General features: G+C 41.8%; 1 protein-coding gene across 1 annotated transcript in view; it reads left to right on the forward strand.

The window, feature by feature from the left end:
- The first annotated feature begins 18426 nt into the window (after positions 1 to 18426).
- LOC311039145 (palmdelphin-like) overlaps positions 18427 to 26558 on the forward strand; it is a 48122-nt gene continuing 39990 nt past the window's right edge. The window contains exon 1 of the mRNA XM_084048794.1: positions 18427 to 18552. The gene's annotated coding sequence lies outside the window, so the exon portion shown is untranslated. The remainder of the gene's footprint in view (positions 18553 to 26558) is intronic.

Here is a 26558-nt window from a genome sequence, read left to right on the forward strand (position 1 = left end):
GAGATCCAGTAGAACTAAAAGACGAGTAATTTTATGTTTGGTTGCGCTCGGGAGTTGCGCTCTGAAAATAGCTGATCTACAAGCTTGTAGATCGGCTAATTTCAGCATGCAACCAAGTGTAAAATCAAGCATTGCGACGCCATCAAGGCCCGCCAAAATACATTTTAGTCGACTGAATAAACTGAGAATTAGTCGACTATAATTTTATGATATTTAGTCAACTAAAACTATAGAACATTTCAGACTAAAACTAAATGGAATTGCTGTCAAAATCAACACTACACTGTAGAGTCTACCAGGCGCGGATGAACTGTAGGGCAGTTACCTAAGTGAATAGAAGCTGTGCCTTCTTTCAGCCATGCCATGGGCAGATGTTTGTGTATTTGATATACACAGCCTGTAGGCCTTGAGTCGGGGGACGATAGCCTTCATAATATAAAGGCTACAGACAGCCTCTCTACGTTCTGCCTGTTTTATTATGTATTTATTATTACAAAGAAGATCGCCTACTGAGTGGCAAAAAACTACTTTCTGGCCTTGACAGCCCCTACATCCAAACAGAAAAGTCCTGTCTGATTGGATTAAACAACGTTAAACTCACCAACATGGCAGCTTTACGGAAAGCTTGAATTATCCTCTATATTTGTAAAGTTTTTGTTTCATAAAAATCCACCATAGACATGTTATGAACTACTTTCTGGCATTAAGTCCTGTGCAGGTGATTATTTTTCTAAGTGTCAGAGTTCGGAAGCGCTCCTTTTCAATAACACAACGTCCTGCTGTACACATGTGCATACTCGCTATTAAGTGGTTCTATAAAATGCCCACATACTGTACGCTGCAGCTCTCAGGATCTGTGGAAGGGCATTCCGGAGTCTGGGAGCTACAGACTGAAAGGCTTTGTAGTAGAGCCCTGGGTCGGAAGCGGGATCCCGCGGTACCCACAGGTCCCAACTCAAATCCTGCGCTCGTGAACAGGCGGTGATGAAAATAATTCCTGCGGGGCCCGCAAAACCCTGCATCCTCCCGCAATAAACCGAATATAGAGATATAGATATAGGGCTCTATATCTCTAGCCAGATATAGAGATATAGAGCCCCCCCCCCCCCGCTTGGGTACCTGCCCTTTTGCCTCAAAAGAAATGGCCTGCCCGACATCCGTTTGCCCTTTAAATTTTTACATGATAATGAGAACGTATTGCTTATTTTACTGTCCAATGACATGGGCCAAGTTATGGTGGAACATCTTGCCCCTTTAGCATAAGACATCCAACAATGTACTACATTTCTGTTGTGAAATGGCACGACGGACCCCCACAAATAGACCACTCCAAAAATCGTAGCACTCTATCTGTGAGCAACTCCTCACAAATAAACAGCCCCTCTTCTCGCGCACGCCTGCTCACTCTCATTCGGTTTTGTAATGTTTTTGGATCTCAATGGAAATATATAAGCTGCAGGATTAAATTGCATGTCAATTGTTTTGTTGCGGGAGGGAGCGCCGGACATTAATTAACTGCGAGTGGTCAGAAAGGAATGACCCCGTGGTCATTGCGGGGGCGGGCGGGAATAGTCAGAAATCCAACGGGAGCGGACAGGAGCGGTATTAAGAAAACACTCCCGCGCAGGGCTCTGCTCTGTAGCCTTTGGTTATATAATTGGTCGGCTGACCTTAGGGTCCTGCACGGCACATACCATTCTAGCAGGTCAGACAGGTATGCTGGTCCTTGACTATGCAGAGCTTAGTGTGTCGGTGGGGCATATGTGTGGGGGGAGGAATCAATTAGCTTAACGAAGTTAGTGATTTTTTTTAATGTTCTTGTTATTACAAGGACAGAGCTCTCAGCTCTGTACCTGTTTTATTATTGGCAGTATTCTGTCACTTCTTCTTCTTCTTCTTCTTTTTCTTTTCGCAGTTCTGGCTGAACCGTGCTGTCGCTTTTTACGAAACTCGGCCATATGGTAGATGGTCATGAAAAACGATCAAAAAATAATTCTCACAATCTTTCGTCCAAAGGTGGCGCTATAGCACTCAATTGAAAATGCCAACTTTGAACAGGTACAACTCATGCCCTGTTTGACCTACAGCCATGAAACTTGGATACACATATGCGTCTCCTCATGCTGAACAACTTTCACACTCTGACTTTTGACCTCTGACCTTTAGATCTCCCACCATTTTGAATTATATGAAAAACAGTCATTGGCTCCTAACTTCTGCATTTTTTCACTTATGGAAAATCCGACGCCTAGAAGTTGTCGGCAGAGGTCCAAAGTTCAAGTGTTAAACGTTTCGTGCAGATTGCTCCAAAATCCTAGGATTCCATAGATTTTAACTATTGCAGTTTTATGGAAATTATTCATCTGCGCCTAAAACATACATGCAGACTCACATTTCTTTGAAACTTTGCAGAAATGTACAGGGTCATTCCAAATATCACTGAAACCAATCTTACTCCAATTGGCCAAAGGGGGGCGCTATAGCAATTTTTTGAAAATGCAGACTTTAAACAGGCATAAGTCATGCCTCGTTTGGCCGAAAGTCGTGAAACTTGCTTAAACATGTGCCTTGACTCATGAGGAACACACGTATCGATTTGACCATTAAGCTCCGCCCTTAGATTTTCCGCAATTTTGAGCAGTTTGAAAAATACTTGTTTTTGCCAGTTCTGGCTTAACCGTGCATACACTTTTTACGAAACTCGGCCATATGGTAGATGCTCATGAAAAACTACCAAGAAGTAATTCTCACACTCATTCGTCAAAGGGTGGCGCTATAGCACTCAATTGAAAGTGCCAACTTTGAACAGGTACAACTCATGCCCTGTTTGACCTACAACCATGAAACTTCGATACACACATGCGTCTCTTCATGCCCGACAACTTTCGTGGTCTGACTTTTGACCTCTGACCTTTAGATCACCCACCATTTTGAATTATATGAAAAACAGCCATTGGCTCATAACTTCTGCATTTTTTCACTTATGGAAAATCCGCCACTTTTGTTTTGTCGGCAAAGGTCCTAAGTTCATGTGTAAAATGTTTTGTGCAGATTACTCAAAAATCCCAGGAGGAAATAGATTTTAACTATTGCAGTTTTATGAAAATTATTCATCTGCCCCTAACACATACATGCAAGACTCACATTTCTTTGAAACGTTGCAGTAATGTAGAGAGTCATTCCAAATATCACTGAAACCAATCTCACTCCAATTGGCCAAAGGGGGGCGCTATAGCAATTTTTTGAAAATGCAAACTTTAAACAGGCAAAAGTCATGCCTCGTTTGGCCGAAAGCGTGAAACTTGCTTACACTTGTGCCTTGACTCATGAGGAACACATCTATCGCTTTGACCAGTAAGCTCCGCCCTTAGATTGTCCGCAATTTTGAGCAGTTTGAAAAACACTTAAACTGTATCATCTGTTTGATCTCCTTTTTCACAGTTCCTTGTCTGTTGGTCCAATGGCGTCTCCCTTAAATGAGTGCCTCACAATCTCAAGGTCGTCAGTTCAAGCCTCACTTGCAGACTTCATTTAAGTTGAATTGCAAACAACACTGTATCAATGAATACATGTGCAAATGGTAAAGATAACCTGAAATGCATATTTGAGAGTACGTTTTTCAACGTATGACATACTTCATTCTGAAAATAGCCGATCTACAATCTCAATCTATTCCGTTTCCATGGCGCGCTCTCTCTCTCTCTCTCTCTCTCTCTCTCTCTCTCTCTCTCTCTCTCTCTCTCTCTCTCTCTCTCATATCAAACTATTCCGTTTCCATGTCTCTCTCTCTCTCTCTCTCTCATCTATTCCGTTTCTATCTCTCTCTCTCTCTAGTTTCCATGTCTCTCTCTCTCTCTCTCTCTCTCTCTCTCTCTCTCTCTCTCTCTAGTTTCCATGTCTGGCCCTGTATTATCGCTGCTTGCAGCTATATTTAGCTTTTATTTTCCTGCAGATTCATAGAAGTAATAGTGTGCCAGAGGAAGAGAAAGTGGGCATTCTACAACAACATGCGTGGGATTTGCGCAGGCTAGAAGCTGCACAGGGACCTCAAGATGCAAAATCTCAATGATGGTCAATTATTTCAAAGTTGATAGCAATAGAAGTTTTTGGGTCCAATACTTTAATAATAAATATTTATGTAATTGTCGATTTTATTTATTGTATTGTGGTATTTATTTTTTAATGTTTGGACAAAAAAGCGTCCATAGAGAAAAGGCAATTATGCAATGTATACATGTATTAATTCACAATGGAGTACTGATTCGTTGCCATGGCACCAACATGCCATTGTAAGGTTTATTAAACTACAAGCATGTCACATGAACACAGTGACCATTTGAGTTCTGCTCATCCTGTCTGCTTTTGTAATGCACAAAGGAAAGACAAAACAGGGCAAATTCATTGAAAAGAACAACATGGGGCCCTTTGTCTAAGGCCCCATGCTACTAATTCCGTGGTCACATTTTCTTCATCTTGCCTTCACCACGTTCTTAAAAGGCGTCAAGGTACCAGTTGCTGTGAGGCTGCAGCAGGATGGAGGGGAATGTTGGTTTGATATATATATATATTAGGGCATTCACTATAAAGTCGACTTCGACTTAAGTCGACTCCATTAACACAAGTCGACTCCCACCAGGAGAGGTCGAAATTCAAAGAAAAAATAAATAAATAAATATATATATATATATATATGATTATTATTATTACAAAACGTACATTAACCACTTCAGCCCTATATATATTTACAATCTGATAGCTCTTAGATCTGCTACTTTCAAAAGGTTTTTATGCATTTGAAAACTTTGTGAAATGGGACTGTTAGGTCTAAAACTATGTATTTTGTCGACAACATTGATATATCTGCCATCATATCCTAATTTAGTGTGCCATCTAGGCATAACTCAAGTTTGCCTATAATCTTATGATTTTATTAAGTGGTCCGGAACTAATCCTAGTATTAGTTCTCTCCTTTCCTCTAGAGGCTGCATGTGCTTTGAGTTGTACAGAGTGCAGGCCCAGTCGAGGTCACTGATTATCTCTGGAGGAATACAATAACAGCTCATTGGCGTTAACTTCTATGAGCTCTTCTATCTATGACAATCCACAACACCTCCAGCGAGGCCGGTCGGAGCCAAGGTCAACGTGTTGTTTGAGACACGGCTGCAAAGAGCTTGTTAATTAACGGCTGAGAACTGCCAATGGAAGTTGGAAGCCACAGTTGGAAAATGATATATATATATTATTATTTTGTAATAATAATATATAATTATATTTGCTCCATATGTGCGCGTGTACATAGTTCAAACTGTAGGATTGGTTATTGTCAAGGACAGAAGTGATTCTTTCCTTTTCCAACTGTGGCTTCCAACTTCCATTGGCAGTTCTCAGCCGTATATATATAGGGCTGAAGTGGTTAATGTACGTTTTGTAATAATAATAATCAAAATGTACAAAGTAACTAGTAACTAAAGTTTTCAAATAATTGTAGTGGAGTAAAAACTTTACATCACTGGACCTAACTGCCTTGGGCAGACGGTCTCCCAGACTGGGCTCCTTCATTGTGTTGTGTAACAATCCAACAGGCGTATAGATGGGCAGGCAGGCCAGCCCCAGCAGGAGTGCGACGGCTTCTTGGGCGACGCCGTCCACATTTATCAGGTTCGGTTATCACCGCCAAAACCCTCAATAAACTCCAATATGTACAGAACTCAGCCGCCCGCCTGCTCACCCACACCCGCTCCAGAGACCACATCACACCAGTCCTCCGTGACCTCCAGTGGCTCCCGGTCAAACACAGAATCAACTTCAAAATCCTCATCACCACCTACAAAGCCCTCAACCACCAGGCACCCCAATACATTTCCGACCTCCTTCACAACCACGTTCCCACCCGTTCCCTCAGATCCAGCGATGCCAACCTCCTCAAATTCCCCACCAAAAAAACAAAGCGCACCTGGGGTGATAGGGCATTCTCCGTTGCAGCACCCACCCTCTGGAACCCACTTCCACCTCACATCAAAACTGCCCCCACCCTTGCCGTGTTCAAAACCTCCCTCAAAACCCACCTCTTCAGAACTGCTTTCCCCACCTAACTGATCTCCTACCACCCTAGTCTCAACTTGTGTTTTATTCCCTGGCCTTCTGTAGCCTTTTTAACTTTTTATTCTCTGTATTTTCTCATTAAAGTTGTTTTGTTTTGATTGTGTTCCACTTAGTTTAGCCTTTGTAAAGCGACTTTGAGTACTCAGAAAAGCGCTATATAAATTCCAGGTATTATTATTATTATTATTATTATGAATGTTGCAGCCAGCACCCCTTCACGGGGCATGTGCTGGGCTCCATGCAGCAGGACGTGGCCTGACATAATGTGCCTCCGAAACCACGGCTCCTTTAAGGACGGACCTTGGCTCAGAGTGATGTCTTTTTTTATTGAAAGCTATTTTATTGAAAGCTTTTTTTTTCATATTAAAATTTTATTCCACAGTTTTGCATTGACACGTCACATGACTATATATGAATAGTACATAACATCGCATAAATATATTTACCGGCAGGTTTACCAGCAATCTCAAGGTCAGTGCTTTCTTGTGGGTTTTTTGTTTTGAAAACATCCCCTTTGGTTATCCCCTGCTCCCAAATACCAAAAAGAGTGGAATCAGCCTCGACTGGTGCATGCACTTAAAATCCACTCCCTCAAATTTCGGGTGATTTACCTAATCAAGTGAGATGGCTTGTACTACAGTGCTAAAAGTGAGAGATGAGAGGCTGCCAGTGTTTATACAAGTTTTCAACAGAGCCACGGACAGCACATTTTATCTTTTCTAGTTTAAAAAATGACTTTAAATCCCGCAACCAGGATGCCTTTGAAGGAGGTAAGTGGTTTTTCCATAAGCGGAGGATTTGACGACGAGCAATTAAAGAAGCTATGCCTGGCGTCTTGTGGGCCGTTTATGGCTGGCCTTTCGTGTGGTGATGCCAGCTCGGCCTCGGTAGCGTCTTGCGCCTTGGCCATGGGTGTGTACATACTTTGGTTGTAAATAGTTATCCTTTTTTTTTTGGAGCACATAGGTGGGTGACGTGTCATTCAAACTCAACTGCCTCACTGAGCTGCCGCTGGAGCAGCTGGGTCTGCTTATTTCCTTGCATTGTGTCTTGTGTCCCCGTACATATGGAGTCAAGTATGTAGGGTGGAGAGTCTTATAGAGAAGGGAGGGTTGTCTCCACCCAGGTTCTCTGGGTGGAGAGACTGTCTCTCCAGCCAAGAGCCTCTCCGAAATACGTTCCAATCAAAGTTAATCAAAGTGGCCACGCATGCGTGGGGCTTTTATATCCAAATGGGGCTAGAACAGTGCGTGGCCACCACAGGTGTTGTGTCTTAAGAGTATCCGCATCAACTGCCCCGTGGGGTCTGTCCCCGCGTATATGGAATATGTAGGGTGGAGAGACATCGGTTACAATGTAACCTTCCGATCTGCCATTTTCACTACCTTTGAAATAGGGCTTAAGTGGTTAGAGTTATAATGTACCCTTTTCCCTTCCTTGAAGTGGAGTCAAATGTACAATATCTGTCTCATAAATGTTGTGGAGTGATAGTCATTAGAATTCAAAAATACAAATACTCAAGCAAGTAAACAGGCCTACTCCAACAATGTACTTAAGTGCAGTACAAAAATATGTATTTATTTATTCATGTATTTATTTATTTTGCAAGCTCATGTTCACTCCACTAAATTTCAAATGTACTTTAACTCCACCGAATGGGTCCATCAAATGAATACCTTGGCAACAGAGAAAGAGAGCATGATAATAAAGTTCTATCTAGAAGATATAAAGACCAAAATAGGCGTACCTGCTGTTTGGAATTAATTGGAGCTGAGCCCCAATGGTTTGCTTGTGTCAGAACGGGACCGTACCTATGTTCCCCGGGTCCTATGTTCACCGCTTTCCTAGGGAGAGCGGGGAACATAGGACCTAACCTAACCCTAACCCTAACCTTAGTGGGGGAACATAGAACCCGGGGAACATAGGGATGACCCCGTCAGAACCACCTGTGGAGTTGTCAGGTTCGTTAGAGTAGATATGGCACAGACACGTAGAAGAAGACCTGGTATAAAGGGTGTCTGACAGTTAATGGACAATTTAATATATCATTTTGATTTATATTTTATCATGATTATTTAATTGATCATTTTATGAATGTTCAGGCTACTAGTTTGCACTTGTCTGATCTTGTACATGCACGGGACAAATAAGGTGAAAACTATTTCATGGTACTTTTTTCTTTATGATCTTGCAAAGTAAGTTTTTTTGTGATACCGATGTTAGAGGAACTTAAACTATACTACGTTAGTTCCATTGATCCAATCCAGAACACAATCGATTGATTGATCATTAAAATAAACATGGGTGGGGCCGCGAAAACTTTCAAGATGGGCCCAAGTGGGCCCTGATCCAGAAAAGGTCGAGAACCACTGATTTAGCAGATCATTCTAACCGTCTGCTGCAGCCTGCTTTATGCTAATATATACTGTACCATTTGTGGATGATATTTGTCATTGTTTTGGGTTGTTGACTTCCAATAATAAATACAGATTAATTTGCATGACGCAAGCATATTTTATCCATTCCCATGTTAAAGGAGTAGTTCACCCAAGAAATGACTTTATATTTTGTTTATACCTACCCGGTGTTGTCTTTGACTCGCTCAGAGTTTTAGTTTGTAAAACATCCCTTAACGGTGAATCATCAAAATCATATACTGTATATATCCTTCCTTTATGGGGTTGTCATACAGAGTCACTAGGGATATTCAACAAGATTTGGCCACAAGACTGACAACAAAACCGTTTGTGTGCTAGGTCAGATAGGACACAATAATGGACACATTATGTCCATTATGGTAACTTATTAGGGCCTGCTTCACACTGCATCCATGCATTTTTATGTTTGATAGGGAAATGTCTGTGTCAGTCAGTCCTTTGTGCACAGGCTTAGATTTTTATATTAAGAAAATAGGAAGTTCAATAATGAGTATTATTTCAGTATGTTCTGTGCACGTAAGAGTCTCTGTGTGAAGATAATTGGAGGCATGCTGGCAAGGTGAAGTGTGCACATGTTCGTATGAATGAAATGTTTTTTCCTTTTGTTTTGAGCATCCGGGTGGTAAGAGCACAAGCTCTTATGGTGTGTTAAGTGGAAGAAGATGGAGAAACTGGAAGATGGACAAAATCCACACAAACCTAACACATACAAGCTAATGGATGCATAAGGAGAATAATGTCTGGTGTAATTAACAACACCCACTCAAAACTCAGAAATAGTTACAAATGGATGGTTTGTGATGTATGAACTGCACTCAAAAGCCCTGTTGTGCTCTTTTATGTTGACCTGCCACTGATAGCTTTTGCCAAGCTAGCTCTGCTACATGGTGGAAAAATAATAATTGCTGAACTGAAAGCTACATTATTCTGAAAGTAGTTAGAAGTAGTACATTTCTGGCTGTTTCGTTTCTTTATACTATGAAAAGGTCTTAATACTTTTACTTGATACATATTTTAACACCAGATGCTTTTCTTAAGTAAATATGAGATGAGCTACTTTAACTTTAATTTTCTTTTGGGTGACTTAATCGCCAAAGATTACATTTACCCGCATTTGGGTTCCTGAAGCCGTGTCTTGACTGCACATGCAAGGACTGGTTGGCTACTGTAGGTGTTAATAAATAAAAATATATTTAAAAGATATTTGCCTCTGAGATGTAGTGGAGTAGAAGTATAAAGTACAGAAAATTGGATATACTCCAGTAAAGTAAAATAATTGTACTTAAGTTCAGTACTTGAGTACATGTAGTTACTTTACACCACTGTCTATGTCATAAAAACAATGTTCCCTTACAGGTATATGCAATACACTAATGTTACCAGCAGAGAGCAGTGTAACTTCACATAGATAGATGGATGTAGGTGGCAGATATGATGATGTGGTAGATAAATACGACACATAAAGAAAGACACACGATGCTGTCGGGTGGAAACCTTGTATGTCCAAAACTGTTCCTTAATTATTATTATTATTATTATTTAAAAAAAAAAAACATTTTAAAACAGTGAAAGTAGCAGATCTACAAGCTCACAACGTGTCACATCACAACGCGTTGTGAGCTTGTAGATCTGCTATTTTCACTTTTTTTGTGTAACACTCTTGTATGAAGAAGGGCATTAATTTACGACAGAAACACTACAAAGTTGAAATATGGAGATACAAGGTTTCTGCTTGACAGAACTTAATAAAAAAAATGCATACTGTACATTTATATTTAAAAAATAATGTTAATAATACATTTAAAAAAAATCATTCACAGGCTATGCTTAATTTTGCCTAAACGAGAGTTGATGGGAGGATACATCATTATTGTTTTCAGTTGTCAATATAAGACCCTAGCTTCACCTTAGGCTACTGCGGATCCACTGGGGGTCCCCACACATAGTTTGAGAACCCCCCCGCCTTAGTGAATGAGTAAGTCATGTGACAAATCAGTCCCTCTGTCTCTGCCCAGCCTGCAGTATACTCAACCCCAGTGGCCCCGGTCAGATATTTCTCAATTACAAGTGAGAGTTGATCAGTCAAATTTGTACTTGAGTCAAAGTACCGTGGTACTGTACTTGCTTTTGAAAATACTTGCGTTTCTCCTGTTCCTTTTTTTCCCTTTTTCTTCTTGTTTAAAATGTTTTAATTTCACTCCGCAAAATTCAAAGATTTTCATGGGGGGGAATTGTTCTATAACCGTGAATATACCCGGTCTACAAGCTCACAACGCACCACATCGCGACTATATTTGAGATAGCGGTTGATTCCTAGAAAGTGGTTAATTCACAGTGGTGGAAAGTAACTAAGTACATTTACTTAAGTACTGTACTTAAGTACAATTTTGAGGTATTTGTACTTTACTTGAGTATTTCCAATTTCCAATACTTTTACTTCTACTCCACTACATCTCAGAGGCAAATATTGTACTTTTACTCCACTACAATTATTTGAAAACTTTAGTTACTAGTTACTTTTCAGATATAAATTACATTATAAAACATACATTAACCACTTTAGCTCTATTTTATACCTAGGCTATTTGAAAATAGCCGATCTACAAGATCACGCGTTGTGAGCTTGTATATCTGCTATTTTCAAATATTTTAGTACTTTTACTTTTGGTACTTTAAGTACATTTTGATGCCAATACTTCTGTACTTTTACTCAAGTATATTTTGAATTCTGGACTTTTACTTGTAACTGTATTTTTATATTGCAGTATTGGTACTTTTACTTAAGTAAAGAATTTGAGTACTTTTTCCACCACTGGGTGGTTAATTCATAATGTACTTTTTCCCCAGAAATGTGTAGTGGAGTCAAAAGCACAACCTTTGTCAACAAGGTACAGTAGTAGGCTACTGAAGTAAAAATGTACAAGCTTGCATTGTGTCAGACTCAGTACAACCCACCCACACACCCCAACCACGGGGTACGTACGGGGCATGTGTGCTCCCAACAACGACACAGAATGTATGACACCACAGCTATTTCTGTCTGGACATGCTAACGGCCTAGCAATGTCACCGCCGGATGCCTGCAGCCTGACACCTAAAATACCAACGCCGCAAACCACAATGCAACCAGTGGTGGAAGAAGTACAGTAGGTCTACTCAGATATTTTACTCAAACTTCACCCATTTTCAACCTATCTTCACTCTTTGTGTCTCAGAGGAGGGCTGTGGACAATCCAAAAACCTGCCTACCTGTGACATCATTGACGGGGGATTCCTAGCTAATAGAAACTGCAGGCTTTAATTCTATTCCTAGAAAGGCACCATGCTGAAATAGTAGCCATTGTTCTTGCTTTAAGAAAAATAAAGAGTTTGAAATATTGTTTGAAATGACCAAACCTGCCTACCGATGATGTCACTGGTAGGCGGGTTTCAGGGGAAACTGATGGAGGGGAAAGGAACTGGTTGGAATAACATGTTCCTTCCACGCGCTACGTCCAACCAGGGAAACTCCCCCCTGTCAGGTGATAAGAAGCGGCTTGCTAGCTCCTCATGCATTGAAGGAGGCATGAGCTCAGTTCTGGGCTCTCCCTAGGCTGGCAGAGGGAGAGTAGCGCCCAGGATTACATTAGGCAATTGGCACTGGGTAAAAAAAATGGATTACAAAATCGTGGGATAAAAATGTTGAGATTTGTTTTACATACACAAGTACACATGTGTACACAAGTAAAGTGCCTCAAAATTGTATTTAAGTACAGTACATGTGCTTGGTTCCTTTCCACAACTGAAACCGACAGCCAGCCGAGACATGCTGTTAGTAATTTGTTGCTGTCGGGCACATAGTATCTCCATATTTCAACTTGTTTTGTTGTTTTTGTAAATGAATGCTCAACTTCATCATGCAAGAGTGTTGCATAAAGGTTGTTACGATAGGCGTCCTAATTGTTGCTTAGGTAGGAAGTAGGAACCTTTGTAATAGGTGCGTGACGCACAACACCTGTTGCTGATTGCACTAGTTTGTTGTTTACATTTGAGCTGGAGCACAAGCCCATCAATAAACTATTACCCGAGTGTGCTAAAGATATAAATTCAGTGGTGATTCTTGAGGAAAAGAACAGAATTTATCTAAAGTAGTGGGACCTCCTTTTATTTGAGGTGCTTTGTCCTGGCTCAGCGAGGTCACTTCAGAAATAACTGTATTGTTACTCACTTTCTCTCTCTCTCTCTCTCTCTCTCTCTCTCTCTCTCTCTCTCTCTCGCTCTCTCTCTCTCTCTCTCTCTCTCTCTCTCTGTCTCTCTCTCTTTCTGTCTGTCTCTCTGTCTCTCTCAATTCATGAAATATGAATGAAATAGATGAAACTACACTGCCAAAGCATACATAACATAAAACAAGTCATAACATTACGTATACAGAGACAACAAGTGAATAACATACATCCTAACAATAATGAATAACAAGCAATATCTGTCTGTCTGTCTGTCTGTCTGTCTGTCTGTCTGTCTGTCTGTCTGTCTGTCTGCCTGCTTGCCTGCCTGCCTGCCTGCCTGCCTGCCTGCCTGCCTGTCTGTCTTGGTCTGTCTGTCTAAATTGGGGTGATGGGGGACCCCAGTAAAAAACGTAAATAGACTTTAAAACGTAAGTAGTTAAAGCAACCATGGTTAAAGATATTCAAATCACCGTCAAGGTACTGTATAAAATCAGTTTCATGTTCATGTGCAGGTTCAGGTTTCGCAAATGACATTTCCCTCATGCTGAGCAGCTGAAGGCCTATTATAACCCTTGAATCAAAGTGCTATAAGACAGCAGTTCTCAGAAGATGTAACAAACAACCAAATAAACCCTCATGTTTGTGTCCAACAGTGACAGGGTACAGCATCAACATCTTTGAATAATTATCAACAAAGGTGCTGTTGCCACTTCGGTGTGTGTGTGTGTGTGTGTGTGTGTGTGTGTGTGTGTGTGTGTGTGTGTGTGTGTGTGTGTGTGTGTGTGTGTGTGTGTGTGTGTGTGTGTGTGTGTGTGTGTGTTCTGCTTGTTGGAAAATGACAAAGCCTGGCCTGATTCCGCTCGTCTGCTGGTCCTCTGTGACAGAATGTGAGTGGGTGGGAGAGGCTCTGGATGTGCTGTGAAGGTCCAGTCTCTCTCTCTCTCTCTCTCTCTCTCTCTCTCTCTCTCCACAAAACACAAGACAGCCTTGCATGGGGCCCACGCACCGCGGCGCACACGCAGCACACACTTGAATTCATTAGAGGACGAGTGGTGAATGTGGCATGCCGTCGAAGGAAGGCACAATGTTCTGTTATAAGGACGGTGAGTGGGAGGACAGAATGACCTGAATGGATCACTCACTCATTCATTTATTAATTCCACCTGTCCCTCTGTCCTATAGTGGATGAAAGTAGTGGGACACTGGGACATGGCGTCTGTCTGTCTGTCTGTCTGTCTGTCTGTCTGTCTGTCTGTCTGTCTGTCTGTCTGTGTTCTGCCTCCTTCTAGTTGTTGTCTCCGCCAGGCCGGACGGCCAAAGGCCAGAGACTATATGTTTTCGCCCCTGTCCGTCTGTCCTAGTATCTGTGAACAGCTAATCTCTAGCACGGTTGGACCAATCGCCGTTTAGGGAAAGGGAGCGAGAATTTGGCTTCACTATTACTCCCAGAAGGTCTACGAGACACCCTGCGGAAACCCTGATAGACCTGGACTGTCCGCTGATGGCATCTGCCTGCTATCTAATCAAGCAGAACAGGCACAGGAGCTCTCAACCAGAGTGGATTTAGAGTGTGCCAAGGTTGGCCTCATGCTGAACGCACATAACCTATAGCATCCCCATGAACATCCGCACCTAACAACAATAGAAGGCACTGCTCTAAAGGAGGTCAGTGACGTTAAATACCTGGGCGCATGGGTCAACTCCACAGAGAAGGACCTTAACGTGACAAAAGCGCTTGCATGGAGAGCTCTTAATGGTATGACCAGTGTGTGGAAATCCAACCTCCCCCGACACATCAAGATCAGTTTTTTTTCTGCGACTGTGGAGTCTGTTCTCCTTTACGGCTGTGAACGCTGGACACTGACCCAGGCCCTACAGAAGTCCCTCGTCCCTGGATGCCAGAATGCTTCAGTACGTGTGGTAACTTAACATCAAACAGGACGAACATGTTACCAACAACACACTGTCTGCATGGGGCACTATCAAGTGTATCAGAGAAGATAGCAGTCAGGAAGATGAGACTATAGCCGATCATTGCCATCGACATCGAGAACTCCCTGCCAAATCGTGTTGATTTTGACGGCAAATTTTTATTCAGTTCAAGTCATAGTATTTTGAATCAAATTGAATTTCTTTTTTGTCATATTTTAGTAGGGTTGTCCGATATTGGCTTTTTTACCGATAACCGATATACCGATATTGTCCAACTCTTAATTACCGATACCGATATCAACCGATACCGATATATGCGGGGATTATTGTGATTAGGGTAAGCTCAAATTTCATATCACACACACCATATACAGTAAGAACTCCTGTAACTTATTTATAAAGCAAAAAAAAAAAAAAAAAAAAAAAAAAATTTTTTTTCTTTTTTCAAAAACCGATACCGATATTTTCCCGATATCAATTTTTATGCTAATATCGGCCGATAATATCGGGAGGCCGATAAAATCGGACATCCCTATATTTTAGTAATCTGAAATGTTTTACTGTTAGTCTAGTTATAGTTGACTACATCTACAGTTGATTTAGCCGACTGAAAGCCGACTACAGTAGATCTGCTATTTTTCAGAGCACCTGGGCGCAACCAAGCATAAAACTTGTCTTTGAGTTCTACTGGATCTCTTCTCCACTAGATCCCTCCCTAACATTTTAGTCTAGTTTTTATTTGTTGACGAAATTGTCAATATATTTAGTCTTAGTTTTAGTCATCATAGCTTAGTTTTTATTTCGTTTTCGTCAGTGAAAAAAGGTAGTCGACGAATATTTTTTGTCATAGTTTTAGTCGACGAAATCAACACTGCTGCTGCTCAAAAAGCTTGTACTGTGGGAACCAACCCACGGGCATCGATCGAAAGGACGTCCCACACAGTATACTGTACCTACGTGGATGTGCTAAAGAAAGATGCCACTGCGAAAAGCACAAACGAGCTGGCCAGATGTATGGAGAATGGAGACGGGAGACGCCGTTGGAGGGCTCATCTGAGGACGACGTAGAAAGAGAGAACCAGTAGGCATGAAGAAGGGCTCAATTCAATTAATGTCAAAGATGTCACTCTCCACATACAGTATAGACAGTTGAAGAATTCTGTAATAAATCTAAACAAAAGTCTTCTCTTATGGGGGACCCTGACAGAAATTATATTTGGGGGTCTGTGGCCTAATAGAAATATACCTACGAATTTGGGGGTCCTTAACATGAAAATGTTTGAGAAACACTGCTCTATAATTCTGCCTTTTGGCTAAGATCTGGAGTGGCATCTGTTCCCATCAATCTGATATTATCGTTCCTGCGTATTTCAGCTTTTTACTTCTGTAATATCCTAATTCATCGAATGTCGCGCTAAATTGGCGATCTCAATGTATTGCATTGCGATACTTTGTGAGCACATGGATAGGGGGACAATGCACAAAATAAGGATGCCAAGTTCAAAATTGTAAAAAGAGAAATGCCATAAATTAGCCTCTGTGTGTACTGTATCTACTGTACCTTCTATCTATCTTTAGAAAACACTTAATTTTGAGAGCGAGGTTTCCATAGCAACACAAGGGTTCCTCTAAGGTAGGGGTAGTCTGCTGTAGATACTGTACATGCTGAACTGAACTCCTGTTTCATTCTAAAGAATAATCAATAATTTAATAAAATAATCCATTAATAATCAATCCCTATTTTTGGCATGTCATTATAGATTAGCATTAAAAAAGAATCGTGAAAATAGCCGATCTACAACATTTTTTTATCTGGGATGTAAATTTCATCCAATCCAGAGAGATAACAATTTATCTGATTACATTCGATAGTGTTATAATGCTCATTTTTGATTAGATATTTTTTTATTTTCTCACCACTTTTTTTATCTTGTATCCTGTATGAGTTCTCGCTCCTGATTGGATAAAATTGGTAATCCGACATGAACATTTATTTTCTGTTTACTGTATTAAAGAGTTGGAGAGAAAGGGAGACTTACTTTTTATTTACTAAAATAAAAACTAGGGGGGCAGCTCACCTGTGTGCATGAGCCATCTACAGGAGTGACTGATTGAAGTTTAGATGTATGGTGTATAACAAGGACTAGAAATCTCATTTATGATTTTGTTTTTGTGCCTTTCCTCCCCCCCAAAAAATCTATAGCATTGCCTAGGGTGGGTGGATGGTGGACGCCACAAACATATCATCTGGATTTGCGGGGTGCAACGTTGCTCCAATCCGCACCAATCTTGGCATAAACACTGGGGGGGGGGGTCTGCCTTGAGAATAGTCACACAAAAAACTGCAGCAGTGTTAGAGCAGTGTTTAACACTTCGAATGGCCATAACTTGGATCATTTTCACCGCTTCCGTGGTCCAGACTGTATGATGGAAGCATTTGAAAATTGTGTGAGGCAACAGTCTGGCTCATGAGACTACTATCTTTGCTATTCACCATACACATGTATATAAGGACTATAAGGTACGTAGTTAACCACTTGGTCCCCAGCATCCATATCCTGGGGGGGGGCATTAGTCAAAAAATAGCAGATCTACAAGCTCACAGAGCTTGTGAGCTTGTAGAAGTACAGAGACAACTCCAGTTTGCTAAGTCTTGAGGGTTTACGTGATTAAGAAAATGCCCCGTCACCTCTGTTATTACATTTTATATTTTTTTATAAATAAATCCATATGGACATCTGTGCGAGGCTATCATACAGTCTGATGATATAATATCATTGATGAAGACACAGAGACACATTGATACTGTCAGAGGCTCTTTGATGCTAAATATGGAACAGGAGACACCCGCTAATTGTACGTCAGTATCAATGTCTGCATGTCTGTCACTGGAGAGACAGCTGAACACACACACACTTACGCATGTGTGTGTGTGTGTGTGTGTGTGTGTGTGTGTGTGTGTGTGTGTGTGTGTGTGTGTGTGTGTGTGTGTGTGTGTGTGTGTGTGTGTGTGTGTGTGTGTGTGTGTGTGTGTGTGTGTGTGTGTGTGTGTGTGTGTGTGTGTGTGTGTGAAACATCATTGTTTGGCAGTGGTATTCTGGAAGGCACATGGCTCTACAAGCAACCTGACAGGCACATGGGGAGCAGGAGTTTGTTCCTGTGTGAAAGAGAGACAGACAGACAGACAGACAGACAGACAGACAGACAGACAGACAGACAGACAGACAGACAGACAGACAGACAGACAGACAGACAGACAGACAGAGAGAGAGAGAGAGAGAGAGAGAGAGAGAGAGAGAGAGAGAGAGAGAGAGAGACTGAACCTTTACAGCACATCCAGAGCCTCTCCCACCCACTCCCAATGAGAGAGAGAGAGAGAGAGAGAGAGAGAGAGAGGGAGGGAGAGAGAGAGAGAGAGAGAGAGAGAGAGAGAGAGAGAGAGAGAGAGAGAGAGAGAGGGAAAGCAAGAAAGAAAGTGTGTGAGAGAGACAGAGGTAGAGAGAGGAAAACACACAGAGGAAGAGAGAGGTAGAGAGAGACAGAGAGACAGAGACAGACAGAGTGAGAGAGAGAGAGAGAGAGAGAGAGAGAGAGAGAGAGAGAGAGAGAGAGAGAGAGAGATACTAAGCCTTTCCCAGCCAACCTGCTCTGCTCTCAGTACACTCTCTTTCTGGACTCAGTAATGCTGGATCCATCTACACAGCGCACGGCACAGTGATACCCTATCCATCCATCCACACACACACACACACACACACGTACACACACACACACACACACACACACACACACACACACACACACACACACACACACACACACACACACACACACACACACACGCTTCACACTCCTCGAAAGCAACCCACAAAACGGTGAGTCATTTTCCCCTTTTCAATGTTCTGTTCATTGCGTCTGCCATTTAGTTTAATCACGTTTGTCATTTGTTCAAGTGATGGACTATGGTTACAGATGCACTGTGAAACCATCAGTATGAGTGATATTAAGGGAGCAGGGGGTGGGGGGTAAAAGAAGTGTTAAATAGTTATATATTGTGATAGGAGTCATTGCTATGGACTGATTGTTCAGCTCTTTGATAAAACAGTAAATATAGTTTAGAGTGAAACTGGAAGTGATGACACAAAGAAGTGTTGGAACAAAATTGAAGCTGATACGTGGGTGCTCTCTCCTGATTGGATGAAATTGGAAATTGGATGAACTTGGAAATTGGCAACCCACCTGAAAATGTATTTGCTGTTTACTAAAGAGATGAAGAGACAGGGAGACCCCTGTTACTGGACTGTTGTTTTTATGAAAAAGTATTTACTTTAACACAGTGTTACATAATCTGGATAGAGAGTTTTCGGCAGTATTAAAAAGCTTCTTTGTCATTGTAGAATAATAGTCCATTTTGAGGAGTTAGTTCAAGGTTCAAGCAGTTTGTTTGTTTTTTCTCTGGTCTGTTCGATCCCTCAGTGACTCTGGGCAGTTTTTAACTAGAGGTGTAAAGTAACTAAGTATATATACTCAAGCATTGTACTTCAGAACAATGTTGAGGTACATTTACTTTAGGCTTATTTTGTATACAGCCGATCTACAAGCTCACAAAGCGCCGTGCCAAGCTGTGAGCTTAGATCGGCGATTACAAGTTATACAGTACTTCTTTCACCTCTGTTTTTAACATCATCAACATTTCAACAAGTCAGGCACTCTATAACAGGGGTTCTCAAAGTGGGGTCCAGGGACCCTCAAGGGTCCTTGAGGGGGCTCCAAATGAACCCTTACGGGTGTTTAACTGTCAGAGTGTAACACATGGAACCAAATGGACCCTTACGGGTCTGTAACTCTGAGAGGGTAACAAATAGAACCAAATGGACCCTTACAGGTCTGTAAATTGAGAGTTATGATGGTCCTTGAAATTAAAATAGTGTGTGAAGCACAGGTCTATAACATCAGTGTGGTTCTACAGGTCTATAACATCAGTGTGGTTCTACAGGTCTATAACATCAGTGTGGTTCTACAGGTCTATAACATCAGTGTGGTTCTACAGGTCTATAACATAAGTGTGGTTCTACAGGTCTATAACATCAGTGTGGTTCTATAGGTCTATACTCTATAACATCAGTGTGGTTCTATAGGTCTATACTCTATAACATCAGTGTGGTTCTATAGGTCTATAACATCAATGTGGGTATATGTTGGTGTTTGAGGTAATGAGCTATATCGAGCTCCTTGGGATGGACGGGGGGGGGGGGGGTCAGTTGATTCTATAATCTTTTAATTCCCTTAAGCTGTCGGCGTTTTGACCCACGGGACAGTCGCCGTGTCCCCTGTGTCAGTGTGTGTGTGTGTGTGTGTGTGTGTGTGTGTGTGTGTGTGTGTGTGTGTGTGTGTGTGTGTGTGTGTGTGTGTGTGTGTGTGTGTGTGTGTGTGTGTGTGTGTGTGTGTGTGTGTGTGTGTGTGTGTATGTGTGTGTGTGTGTGTGTATTGGGGGCGGGGGTCATCCGTAGTGTATGTGACGTGTTTGGTCGGCTGATTAAAACGTGCCCGGCTTTGTACTGAAGACCACTTTCACTCACAGACATGACAAGTGACCACACTCACGCACGCACTCATTCATGCGCACGCACGCACGCACGCACGCACGCACGCACACACACACACACACACACACACACACACACACACACACACACACACACACACACACACACACACACACACACACACACACACTCATGGTTCCATGTCTTGTTTATTGTAACCGTATTTATTTTCTTATCGCACAGAATTTCTGTTCAAACAAAAACACTTAACAAACCTAACAGGAGTGTGTGTGGGTGTGTGGCTACACTGCTCCTTTTCTCTCTCTCTCTCTGTCTCGCACACGCACACGCACACGCACACACACACACACACACACACACACACACACACACACACACACACACACACACACACACACACACACACACACACACACACACACTAGACACCCACCTCCACATGCTGTTATGCATAGAGCTCCAGTCACCCCGTGGTCTCTAGCTACCCACTCATCTCAGTCAGATTACATCACAGCAGCAGCAGAGTGATTAGACACATCTTATTCACTGTCTGTCTATCTATCTATCTATCTATCTATCTAGTAGTATTTTGGTACACAGGTGTTTTTAATTAGCTAATTCACCATTGTATAAACATGATATGCATATAGGTTGTATTTGCACACTCCCTAGCCTAGACCCCACTTTGGGAACCACTAATAACCGATCTACAAGTGATGCGTTGTGAGCTTGTAGATCGGCTATTTTAGGCTAATGTTTCCCCCCCGTTAATGCTGTATATGACATAAGATCAAAGATGATACAATATTTATTGATTCCTGATGGGAACAGTTCATCAATTAATGTAATCACACCCTCAATGTATAATGAATTTTGCCTAGCAATTTTCCCTAGCAACTAAGCCATGGATACATATTATACTGTAACTCAACTGAACGGAGTGCCTTGGATTCTTTTTCAGTTCACCCACTGGCTTCTTCACTCTGATGTTACACAAAAGGAAGGGACTTAAAAACCTTGAACTATAATTGAACCCTCTCCAAAGAGCACCTGTTTCAGTTCCTGATAGTCACGGACCCACGCAGAGCTCCCTCAGCTCTTCACGGATCATAATGAAACACTTTCACCCCGGCATCCCTGGCACACTGTATCCAGAAATGTAGAAAAAAAAGTGTTAGTTTAAGGTACATTTAGAAGGTTCGCTATTTTTGGTGTTTTTGCATCTGACGTTGCCTAGCAACTAAAATTATTTAGTCGTCAACAAAACTGACTGAGGGCTTTCACTTCCCAGCACCCAGTGAATCATCCTGTTGTCAGGTTTCCATGTGTACACTCTCACATTTACAGGACCCTGGCCCTGATTTTGAAGAAACAGTGTGTTAATGAAGATAAAATTACGAGACATCAATTTAATGCTAAACAACATGCTATCTACCAGATAAACAATGGACCTATAATCTGTCTAAACAACATGCTATCTAAATAACATTCCATTTTGAAATTGTCGGATACTAGGTAAACAGTGAACCTAGCATCTACCTAAATCACATTATGTACATTTCTCATAGCGAGTGAGTGCCGCGCTATGAGCCGTTATGAGATGCTATTTTTGTAAATCTTGAAAATGTGTGCAAATCTTTGAATATATATATACATTTTTAAGCGAACATTTGTAACTCAAATCTTTGCTTCTGGGGGTCCCTGGAACAAAACATTTTGAGTTTGAGGGTCTGCGGCCAAATACATAATCTAAAACATTTTTCTAAATCCTAACAGTATATTGGTATATGAGTGGTGGATGTCAAGGACCCCCAAAAAGTATATATATTTTGACCCCCCATCTGAAAATATGTTGTTCCAGGGACCTCCCCAGAAGCACAGATCAGAATTAAAAATGTTCGCTTTAAAACATGTATATATTCAAAGATTTGCAAAAAGAATTCATGATCTTTCAAAAAATATCAGACCTACAAGCTCATAGCATGGCACAAAGGGCAGCTTGTAGATCTGCTATTTTTGAATTGCCAAAGAAATCTTATAATGACACAGACGCGTTCCCGGTCTGAATGGATTAAAAAACACTGGTTGCGCTGGTCTGTTTCCTGACTAAAACGTCCTGCTTTTTAAAAGGCCAACCAGACCATGATTGGACTGCGTTCTGATTGGTTCACCAATCCTGATCCACCGCAGCTCCCCACACACACCTGCACCCAAAGACAAACGCATCAAGATGCATGGTGTCAGTGACACAAACACACATCACAAGGAACAATAAGAGACATAACACACACATCAAAACCACCACCCGGTTTCATAAAGTTCTCAAATAACTGTAGTGGAGTAAAAAAGAAAAAGTACAATATTTGCCTCTGAGATGTAGTGGAGTACAATTATAAGGTATTGAAAAATGGAAACTGTCCAGTGAAGTAGAAGTACCTCAACATTCAGTTAATGTAGGCTACTTGGTTACTGTCCACCACTGAGTGACTGTCTGTCTTGTACAGGTAATCCTGCAGGCTGTTAATCCGGAGGTCGGAGGTCAGATTAAAGCAGGGAGGAGCAGGGTTTATATTAGGAGTCTGGAGGTGTGAAGTGGGTGAACAGACTACAGAGGACGGGTTAAGAGAGGACAGGGACGTACAGCAGGGGGTGCAGGGGTAGATACTGTGACAGTTATTACATAATTGCCTGAAAGCAATGATTTGGCCTGATCACAGTTATTTAGCCTAATTGTTGGAATCATCTCCATTCATGTGTATAAAAACATCAGAATGAAAGGAAACAGAAATGTCATAATGTGCATCATTAGTTCCACATCATTCTCTTTTTACCTCTTCACACCTGGTGTCATATAGGGCATGAAGGGCAAACAGTGTTGCCAGATGGGAAATGCTGAATTATCGTACCAGAGGCTTGAAATTATCGTATTTGAAAGAACTATCGTACAGAGCCAGGGGCGGATTAACCCTTCCTGGTGCCCGGTGCTTGGACCCGGTTTGGTGCCACCGTTTTGTCAACGGGGGGGGGGGGGGTCAGAAACGGACGCTGCGCGGAAGAAACGGACGCTCTAAATTCGCCATTTTTTCGATTTCTGCCCTGTGCTTCAGCACCTCAAGCCCGTTGGATAAGCCACCACTTTACAGAGCCAAAAGGGATAAATCACAGGTGTGAATGTGTAATTTCACAAAAAATGCGTATTATTGTAAGAAACAACCTTGTTTGAGACTCCTATGTGACAAAAATGCATCACACATTGCACACGTTCAGACAACTTTCTGGACCTTATACACATAAAAGCATGGAACTGGACAGGAAAGACGCAACCATTGTTTTGAATGCCTCCAAGTACAGATCTAGGGTCAGATTTACTGATACTGATACAGCCAGGGAATGTAGTAAAGTCACACACTTTTTTTGTGATATGGCAAAATGATCGTACATTTGGGCATTTTTTTTTATATTTGATAGTATGTCGTACAGAGGGTAAAATTATTGTACAAATGCGATCATACATCTTACTGTTACTGAACAAACACTCTAGTAGCAATCATGAAAATAGACCTTTAACGTTCTAACAAAACATATACATTTATTTTCTTCTTTTTTTTTTTTACAAAAAAACGTATCACTTACACCACCTTTACTCCCATGACTCTTAGAATCCTGTTCTGGGCATGCAGCACATTGTGAGATTGTAGATCTGCTATTTTGGAGCCTATAGATCTGCTATTTTTGAGCTTGTAGATATGCTATATTTGAGCATGTAGATCGGCTGTTTTCGGAGAAGAGATTTGGTGTAGACGGAGAACATGAGGGGGCCAAGGATAGACCCCTGTTGGACCCCGGTCAATTAAGTATAGCAGATTTACAAGCTTGCAAAGCGTCAATGCAACGGGCTATGATATTGTAGATCAGCTATTTTCAATTAGCGACGTATAAAATTTTAAAATTGTACTTAAGTGTAGTACTTGAGTAAGTGTACTTTGAAAGCAGATTCTTGGGTCTCCCTGGCTTCCATATTGAGTTGGCAGTAGCAGTAGTGTGCATTTGAAGGGTGTCTCTGGTGTCACATAGAGTAGGTGCTGACATTGTGACCTGTGAATGATAGGACCTTATCATATTCACTGACACTTAGATGTGTTGACTACCAAAATACTCCACAGTACCAGATGACAAATTACTCCAATCAGTGGTGACAGTAACAAAGTACATATCCTTGATTACTGTACTGTAGGCCTACTATAGGCTACTTACTTACTTGCTTGCTTTCTTGCTTGCTTGCTTACTTACAGTACTTGCTTGCTTGCTTGTGTCGTATCTCGGGTCCTGTGCTTATAGAATATGAGGACTAAAACTACGATATTAATGCATTATAACCCATGAACTGTTTAAGTGTCTTACAACATTGGGAGACTAAAAGGTTGCTAGTTGGGGGCCTAACATTCTTATTATATGGTTTATGTTCAATAAATATAAGCAGCTTGGGGTCCATAATATACGATATTTGCTTTCTTACTTGCTTACTTACTTGCTTGCTTGCGCGCTAACATACTTACTTACTTGCTTGCTCGCTCGCTCACTCGCTCACTTGCTTACTCACTTGCTTGCTTGCTTACTTACTTACTTACTGTGGTTGAGTACTTTGCCCACCATTGCACCACTGAAACATGGAGATGCAAGGTTTTCTCATTCGACATCAAACATGTGCACAAAATGTAGTCCGTCTGTACATGATCCACCTTCCTTTCTGATGTTAATACCCTGCTTATCTGCCCTGTGCAAATCTGTTCCAAACACCTTAGCTTTGAGACATACTGTATTTGACTTGACATCCTTTGCCTCCCTCTGCCCTCCCGTTCAGCCCTCTCTTTATCTGTTGCTTCAGTAGAAAGCCTTCCCTGCATGTGTTCTCCCCAGCTAACCTGCTTTACGGAATCAAACCGGCTATTTTCGCCGCCACAAAATGAAGTATGAATCATACATTGGAGAAGAAAGCCAAGAGTTAGACATGTTGAACCCTATGGAATCCAAACGACTAAGTCAGTCATGGTGACTGAGAACTTTAATCTATGAATGCGATTGGTGTTGATTGGAAGGTCTAAGGATACATAGTTGACAAGATTAATCATTGAACGCTGTTGGTACGTCTCATACAAGTATCAAGAGTACTACTGTATGGCACATACAGTATGAGTACAGGGACGGCAGTAGCGGCTCAAGAGGTAGGGCGGCTGCTTGGGAATCGGAACGTTCCCAGTTCGATCCCGGGGCTATGGATCAGTGCTGAAGTGTCCTTGAGCAAGACACTGAACCCTTAACCGCTGCCGATGAGCAGGTTGGTGCCTGTGGTGTGTGAACGTAATGCACATTGTAACACTTTTGTATGGAGGTCCCTGATGCTTCAATCCACTCTTTATTTAGAAGTGTGTGGGTGAGAAAATTGTTCCAGGGCTGTGTGTGTGTGTGTGTGTGTGTGTGTGTGTGTGTGTGTGTGTGTGTGTGTGTGTGTGTGTGTGTGTGTGTGTGTGCCTACGTGCGTGCGTGTGCGTGCACTTGTGTGCGCGCGCGCGTGTGCTTGTGTGTGCGTGCGCGTGCGTGTGTAGGCGTTTTTTAAAGGTTAGATATGCATGTGTAGAAAGGACATAACAATAGATCCAGTGTAACACACTGTATATCATATTTATAAATTACGGGTTTTGTTTGACACAACGAATATCACTGTTCCTCCTCATTAGAAGAGAGAGCCCATTCATCAGTTTTATTTTGCCGTTCCAAATTTGTTTGTGCTCACTAGTAAAGTAAATGTACCGCAAAATTGTAGTTACTGTAAGTGCAGTAGTTGACTAAATGTAGCCTATACTTAGTTACTTTTCACCACTGATGCAATGGGTATGAGCTGTGCCACCTTACATTAAGTCACATGGTGCTGTGCAGGCGACCCATACAGCCACTGTGAGAGAGAGAAAGTCACCAGGCAGCACACACACACACACACACACACACACACACACACACACACACACACACACACACACACACACACACACACACACACACACACACACACACACACACACACACACTGGACAGCTGGACATCTCGGTGGTCCATGCATGTGATGACAGCACTGTGAACACCAGCCACACATAAATACACATCCCTGCTCCTGTGTCATGGAGGATCATGTTATATCCTAGGTATTTTAAGCAGCATGCTATGCCAGTATGTTCTCTCTGTTCTCTCAGCCCTATAGTTCCCCTAAAGCACAAAGACTCTTTAGTAGAGGTTCGGGTTGTTACTTTCTCATGATGTAA

This window comes from Gymnoscopelus microlampas, assembly GCF_963454915.1.
Source record: "Gymnoscopelus microlampas genome assembly, chromosome: 22".
Classification (NCBI taxonomy): Eukaryota; Metazoa; Chordata; class Actinopteri; order Myctophiformes; family Myctophidae; genus Gymnoscopelus; species Gymnoscopelus microlampas.